The following is an 8,598-nucleotide window of genomic DNA, read 5'->3' on the forward strand; positions in this document are numbered from 1 at the left end:
AGGACTCCAAAGAAAAATCAGGATTGTTAGACATAATTGAAGAAATTTCAAGAAAGTATATCTAAATGACAGAGACAATTAGATCACTTTGGGTTATATGACTTATAAGAAATGAGAACAAAACAAATGTAAGGATGACAAGTATCAAAGAAAGAACACAAGAAAATTCCCTAGCACTCTAGAACATAACTTTTCATGGAAAGTGTTCACAAAATGTTTAGAATAATAAACAATTCTCATAATAAAAGCATCATAAACTTTCATTACAATTGATATAAAAAAAAAAAAATACTCCAAGCTTAAGCAATGGACAGATTAGATATTAGAAAAAATATGGAAGGAAACAAAATGGTTTTGTGCTTATTTACTGCAACATTGGAAGTTAAGAAAGAGTCAAATATTGACATCACAATTTTAAAGAAAATGTGTTTTATGTCATTCTAGACCCAATCAAATGACTAACTATGAGCAGAGTACAAGGGCATTTTAGGTAAGAGTCCTGGAGTGGTGCTGTGGGTTAATGTGCTGGTCTGCAAGGTCAGTTCAAATCATAAGGCCGGTGGTTTAAGCTCACTAGCTGCTCCTTAGCAACCCTATATAAGGTCACTTTGAGGTAAAACTGACTTGAAAGCACTTAACAACAAGTGTGTGAAAAAAATACTTTGTACAAACTCTCAAAAAACATAATAGAAGATGGCCTAAATCATAACCAAGGACTTATAATAAAGGTGGTAACAGGGCCAGGAAAGAAAATATCTCACATAGCAAGGAAAGGAAAGAAAATCACATATTGAGGCCCTATGCACAAAGAAACTAATCCCAAATTAGAAAAAAAATAGCAAATATTCCAATAGAAATAAGCTCAAAAGTTGAGGAATCAAGAAATAAAATGATTTATGCATGGTTATTACTTAAAAATATGGGTGTAAGTACTAGAAGAAACAGGTAAAATAACAAAATAATTCTAAGGTGTGAAGCACAGGCATTGAGAAAAGTGGGGGATAAAGATTGCTATTTCTCATTGTAAGTCTTGTAGCATTTTTAAAAAAAGGTAAATCATTTTTATTAATGTTTTATTTTTAGATTGTTATATTTATAAATAATTTAAGTAAGTATAAGGAATTCCCAATTATTCCTTCTACTCTTGTACAGTTTCTTTGTATTAATATGTTATATTAGTATATTTGTTACATTTGATGAACTAATGTTGATACATTATTATGTAAAATACATAGTTTACATTAGAATTTTGTCTATGTTGTACAGTTCTATTGATTTTGACAAATGTGTATTATCTTGTATTCACCATTACAGTATCATGTAGAGTAGTTTCATTATCCTTAATATGGCCTGTGCTTTGCTTACTGATCCCCTTTCCTCTTCCTTCTCCCTGCGGACTATTGATCTTTTTACTATCTCTATAGTTTTGTCTTTTCAAAATGTGATATACTTGGAATTACAGTATGTAATTTTCCAGACTGTCTTCTTGCATTTAGCAGTATGCAATTAAGACTTCTTTGATATTCATTTCTTTTTATCATTGGCTAGTAATTCATTGTATGGAAGCCCACCATTTTGTTTATGTATTCACCTATTAAAGGGCATATTTGTTGACTACAATTTTGGAAAATTATGAATAAAACCTATATAAATATTTGTGTATAGGTTTGTGTGTGTGTATAACTTTTCAATTCATTTGGATAAAGACTTAGAAGTGAAGTTGCTTGTTCCTATAGGGGTCGTGGAGTCCTGGTGTGACACTGTAGAATAAGTACTGGATAGCAACGTTGGTTTGACCTCAAGGTTTGCAATCAAATGTACCTTTTCTTCCTCAGAAACCCTACACAGGGTTGCTATGAGTTAGAACCCATTAAACAACACTTAACAACAATGCAAAATAGGGTTCCTGGTGTGGTGCTGTAGGATAAGCACTGGACTGCTAACAACAAGGTCAGCAGTTCATATCCATGAGCTGTTCCTTTCAAACCCTATACAGGATCACTGTGAGTTGGAACTGACTACAGTATTTTAAAATAACAACATAGCAAGTCTTTGTTTAGCTTTAAGAAACTTCCAGACTATCTTCCAAAGTGGCTATACCATTTTGCATTCCTGCAAGCAATGAATGAGAGTTGCTATCCCTCCACATCCTGGCCAGCATTTGGAATGTTGTTCTTATGACAGGTGTGTAGGAGTCCTGGTGTGGTGTTGCATATACATAGTTGTTATGAGTTTGAACCAACTCCAATGCACTTAACAACAACAACAACAACAACCACAATAATACATGTTATTGAGTCTATTTTTAGGTACTTATTGCCATCCACACTTCTTTGGTGAGATGTCTGTTGAGATGTTTTATCCATTATTTAGTCTTATTGTTGACTTAAAAAAAAATTATTTGTGGGGACAAGTCCATCAATGTCAGATATGTATTTTGCAAATATTACCTCCTATTCGGTGGCTTGTCTTCATTCTCTTAGTGTCTCCCATAGAGCAGAAGTATTTTACTTTGATGAAGTCCAATTTATCATTTTTTTTCCTTTATAGATTATGCTTTTGTTATTTTGTTTTAAAATACATTGCCAAACCCAGGATCACCTAGGTTTTCTGCTATGTCATCCTATGGATATTGTATAGTTTTCTATTTAGCATTTAGGTCTGTAGCCCATATACAAGTTGTATTTTGTGACAGATTTAAGGTCTGTGTTTAGATTCATTTATATAATTGCATGTGGAATATAGTTGTTATTGTTGTTTTTTATAGGTGTTCTTGAATTGGTTGCTACTCATAGTGACCCTGGGCACAATAGAACAAAACACTGCCCGTTCCCGCACTATCACTATCTTCACAATTGTCATGTTTGAGCCCATTGTTGCAGTTACTGTATCAGCATTAGTCTTGTTTGGAGTTTTCTAAAAACTGGTCCCTCCTGATAGCATGTCCAAATTTAGTGAAAAATGTCTCGCCATCCTGGCTTCTAAGGAGCATTCTGACTGTACTTCTCCCAACACAGATATGCTCATTCTTTTGTCAGTCCATGGTACTTTTCAATACTCTTCTCTGACACGTAATTTAAATACATCAATTATCCTATAGTATTTTTTATTCAATGGCCAACGTTCACATGCATATGTTGTTGTTGTTAGGTGCCATCAAGTTGGAACTGACTCATATTGACCCTATGCACAGCAGAACGAAACAATGTCTGATCCTGGGCCAACCTCACCATTGTTGCCACACTATGAGGCAATTGAAATAGCATGATTTGGGTCAGGTGCACCTTAGTCTTCAAAATGACATCTTTGCACTTTAACACTTTAAAGAAGTCCATTGCAGCAGATTTGCCAGATGCAGTACAGTGTTTGATTTCTTCACTGTTGCCTCCATGAGTGTTGATTATGGATTCAAGTAAAATGAAATCTTTGTCAATTTCAATGTTTTCTCCATTTATAATGATATTATTCATTTGTTCAGTTGTGAGGATTTTTATTTTCTTTACACTTAGGTGTAATCCATGCTGAAGACTATAGATAGTCTTTGATCTTCATCAGTAAGTATTTTAAGTTCTCTTAGATTCCAGCAAACAAGGTTGTATAATTTTTATAGCTCAGGTTATTAATGAGTCTTCCTCCAATCCTAACAGCACCCTCTTTTTCATATACAGTATTATCGTTGTTGCTCAGTATTATCAAGTTGATTCTGACTCATAGTGACCCTGTAAAGCATTCCCAAGGAGCAGCTGGTGGGTTTGAACAACAGACCTTGCAGCTAGCAGTCCAGTGCTTATCATAGAACACGGCACCAGAACTCCTCATTTAAGATTGTTCTCTCTTATGTGTGGTTTTATTTTCTGCCATTTCAGTTACCAATGGTCAGCTGGGATCATAAAATTCAAGGGGAGCTCAAAAACTCATGGAAATATTTTATCTTTTAATTCCCATTTCCCACAAGCTTTTTGAAGCTTTCTCATATTTAACTTGTGCGCCATGCTCAGTATCTTGATGAAATCTCACTTAATCCTACTCCATACTTCCTAGGACATGAATCATGCCTTTGTCCAGCTTATCCAAGCTTTATACATAGCTAACCAAGTAGTCACTTAGTAGCCATGTAGGTTATTAGATCAACTGTTATTGTGTTAAAGTACTGTGTTAATAATGGCCCCAAAGTACAAGAGTAGTGTTATGGAAAACTGGATATGATAAAACACAGGTAAGTGTGGTTACTGTCATATGTATGTACAAGAAAAAAAAAAAATACAGTGTATCTAGAGTTTGTGCTATCCACTATTTCAGGCATCTATTGTGGGATTTGGAAATTAACCTCTATGAATATGAGGGACTAATGTGTGGCACTGAAGATTAATGCACCAGACTAAAAAGCCGTTTGAACTTCAAGGTCAGTGGTTCAAGCTCACCAGCTATTCCTTGGAAACATTATACAGGGTCACTATGGGTCGGAACTGACTCGACGGCATTTAACAACAACAACAGAGTATATATGGAAGCCTTGTGTGGATTAATGTTCTGGACTGCAAGGTCGGTTTGAACTGTAAGGTCGGCAGTTCAAGCTCACCAGCTGCTCCTTGGAAACACTACTGTTGTTGTTATTAAGTACTGTGGAGTCAGTTCCAACTCATAGTGACCCTGCACAGGGTTTCTGAGGCTGTGAATCTTTATGGGAGCAGGACGCCTCATCTTTCTCCCATGGAACAGCTAGAAACACCATACAGGGTTACTATTGAGTTGGAACTGACTCCAAGGCACTCATCAACAACAAAGTTTATTTGATGCTATTTATTTATTTTTATACACTGATTGGTTTGATTTGCTATTATATTGTTAAAGATATCTACATCTAGGTTCATGAGCTATATTGCTCTGTAATTTTCCTTCATAGCAATGTTTTGTCTGGTTTTAGTATTAGAATAATGCTGACCTCCTAGAATGAGTAGGAAATATTCCCTCTACTTCTTTTTTTGGAAGAAATTGTAGATAATTTGTATCATTTCTTCTTTAAATGTTTGGTAGGATTCACCAGTGAAACCATCTGGTTTTGACTTCTGTTTTGGAATTGTTGCTACATTTGTTTAGTAGGTCTATTCAGTTTAAATTCTTTTTGTATGAGTTTGGTAAATTGTGTCATTCAAGGTGACTGTCTATTTCCTCTAAATTATCAAATTTGGAGTGAGAAGGTTGTTCATAATCTTCCTTTATTGAAATTTAAATGTTCATGGGGTTAGTTGAAATGATCCTTCTTTTATTTTTAATATCAATAATTTTTGGCTTTTCTCTTTTTTTTTCCTGACTAACCTAATGAGAAATAGTTTTTAATTTGATTGATTTTCTTCATTAGTATTCCATTTTCAATATAATTGATTTCTGCTCTAATTTGTTATTTCTTTTCTTTTAACTACTTGATATTTTCCTTCTTTTTCAAGTTTTTTAAAGGGAAACCTTAGATTGCTAATTTTAGATTTTCCTTTTCTAAAAATGTGTGGCAGAGCTTGATGGCCGATGGGGGATGTACAGTGAAGACCTCCATCAGCAATAATATGGAACACTAGACAAAATAGGTTCAGGGGATGGTCCCAGAACTCTAATCTACATATAAAGGATTACTTAGAAAGTTAGAAAGTTTGAAGGCTTACAGTCAGTTGCATTTATAGCGGAAGTAAGAAAACTGATGTTTTCTCTGATGGTCTGGCCTTAGCTGCTCCTGGAGCGGCCATCTTGGGCAACACTGAGTGGGGGAAAGATCAGATCCATGGCTGATGCCTAACACATCCTAGGTGATAAAGGTGTAGACATTCTTTCTCTCTCTCTTTTTTTTTGTTCATTGGACTCTTGCTGTCTGCTCACCTCCATTCTGGTGACTAGACAGGGTGCCTGAGTGACAGCCCCCCACTCCTGGAGGGTTCTACTATGCACGCGCACAGATCTGTTCGAAATTTAAAGTGAAAGGAACCCCTTAAAACCAAATGGCAGCAAAACAGCCACAGCCAGCCCTGAACTGTTCATAACTAGTAAAAAGGCATGAAATGGGATTGTAGAGAGGGCTAGAGACAGACTAAGAAAGGAAAGAGGCTGAAAATTAAATCCCGAGTTACATCAAAATGACCAACAGTGGCATCTTAAATTTATCTGGTGGCCTTAAGCCAAGAAGCCAAGAGAAGAACATTAAATTATATTTTGCTACAGATTTTTTTTTCTCTTCTATCTTTTCTGCAGTTTTATACTACAGCATCCAATCAGTCTTTTTTTCACTGTGGCTGTTTTGTTTTTTGGCCCCTTCTTTACCTTTAGGAAGTTCTTTCTATCCCTATATTACCCAAGAAGAGACAGCAATTGCAATCATATAGTCAAGCTGCAATCATATAGTCAAGCTACAATCATAGCCTATAATATCTCACCATCCATATCAGAGCCAATATCAGCTGCCATACACCAGATAGGCAGCCAACACCTGTGGCAGTTACTTTGAGTTGAGTAATAAGAAGAGTGAAAAGGAAGTACCATCTCCTGATCACATCTATCTGGAGGCAATCAGAAAACATAATAAAACAACAACATACATTCATCTAATTATTAAGGTCACAGCTAACTACTGAAGATGCCCAAGAAAAAGAAACAGATGACAATATCAGCACATGCCCAGAACCAAGACAAAGTGACTGAGACCAATGAACTGGAGGTAGACCTAGACTTCACATTGGAAGGAGGGCAGGCTTTGGAACTGCCTGAGAAGGAATTCAGAAAAATGATAATGAAATGTACCAAAACACTTTACAGAGGGTTTTACAGAAAAATAAGGAAGAAATCAGAAAAATGCTACAGGAACAATCAAATAAGATAGATATATCATTAGAAACAATTCAAAGCCTACAAAAAGAGGTCTAAATGATTAATAATAGAATATCAGAAATGGACAATACACTGAAAGGGCAAAGAGTAGAATTGAAGAGATGGAAGCCAGAACTAGTGTGCTGAAAGACAAGTCTCTCAATACTGCAAAAATAGAAGAACAAACAGTAAAAGGTAAAGAAATCTGAAGAAAGTCTAAGATTCATGTTGGACAGCATGAAGAGGAATAACTTAAAAATTATTGGCATTCTGGAACATGAAAAATCACACAAGTCCATAAAGGAGATAGTTGAAGAACTACTGGAAGAAAATTTCCCTAACATCCTGGAAAGTAAAAAGATAAGCATTCAAGAAACTCAACAATCCCCAGAAATGATAAAACCCAAAATAAAATCACCAAGACAGGTAATAATCAAGTTCTCCAAAATCAAAGACAAAGAGAGACTCCTGAAAACAGCTAGGGAAAGAGAAGTGTTACATACCAAGGCAAGCAAATCAGATTAAGCTTGGATTTCTCAGCGGAAACCATGCAGGCAAGAAGGCAATCAGGAAACATATATAAAACCCTGAAAAATAAAAAAACCTGCCAACCAAGAATCATCTACCAAGTAAAGCTGTCAATCTAATGTGATGGTGTAATCAAAACATTCCAGGATAAACAGAAGCGAAGGAATTTTTCCAAAGCCAACTTTGCACTGCAGAACGTCCTAAAGAGAGTTCTGAGGATTGAGAACCAACAAGAACAGACATGGCAGCACCACATGGAACTCAGTCGACAAATGGAAGAGTCAAGAACAGAATAAAACTTTAAGAATGAATTCAGAGGCTCTCGGAGATCAGTCTATGGTCAAAACAATTACAACGTGAAAGAAGATAAACACATAGGAAGAGAGATCTAGGATGTGAGAAGGTCAGGTAGATTACAGGATAAAATAGACAGTTTTAATTGGAGGGAAAGGTTAATAGGATATAAGGTAACCTCAAAGGAAATGAATACCAAGAAAATGAAAATCCAAGAACATTGAAACATGAAAACTATGAAGAAACTCACAAGAAAGAACACAAAAAACATGAACTCAGTACAGGAAGGCATGCATAACAAAGAAACTAGCAGTGCCACAACAAACAAACAAACAAACATAATGACAGGAATTAATCTATACCTATCGTTAATTATACTGAATGTAAAAATATATGTTCTGTGCTATAAATTACCCTCTTATCCCTGTTTTTGCTCCATCCTTCACATTTTGATATCTTGTATTTTCATTTACATTTAGTTAGAGATTTTTTTTCTTTTTTATCATTCAAGGAACTTCTTGTTTGACCCGTTTGATATTTAGAAGTGTGTTGTTTAATCTCTAAATATTTTGGGATTTTCTAACTATTTTACTGTTAGTGATTTTTTAGTTTAATTCCTTTGTTGTATGGCAGTTTATATTTCTAAAAATATTTCTATCCTTTTAAATTGAAAGAGTATTTTATAGTTCAGGATGTGGTCTATCTTGGTGAATTTTCATGTGAGCATGAGAAGAATATGTATTCTAAATTTTGTTGGATGAAATATTCTATCAATGTTAATCAGAGCCAATTGATTGATTGTACTGTGCAGTTCAGTTATGTCCTTACTGGCTTTCTGATTTGTCATTCATTGGATAGAAGGGTTTTGATGGATAATGTTGTGTGTCATGTTAGTTTGACTATGGTTTCTCTGTGGTTTGGCTGTTATGG

The sequence above is a fragment of the Chrysochloris asiatica genome, unplaced genomic scaffold, assembly GCF_000296735.1.
Source record: "Chrysochloris asiatica unplaced genomic scaffold, ChrAsi1.0 scaffold00036, whole genome shotgun sequence".
NCBI classification, from domain to species: Eukaryota; Metazoa; Chordata; class Mammalia; order Afrosoricida; family Chrysochloridae; genus Chrysochloris; species Chrysochloris asiatica.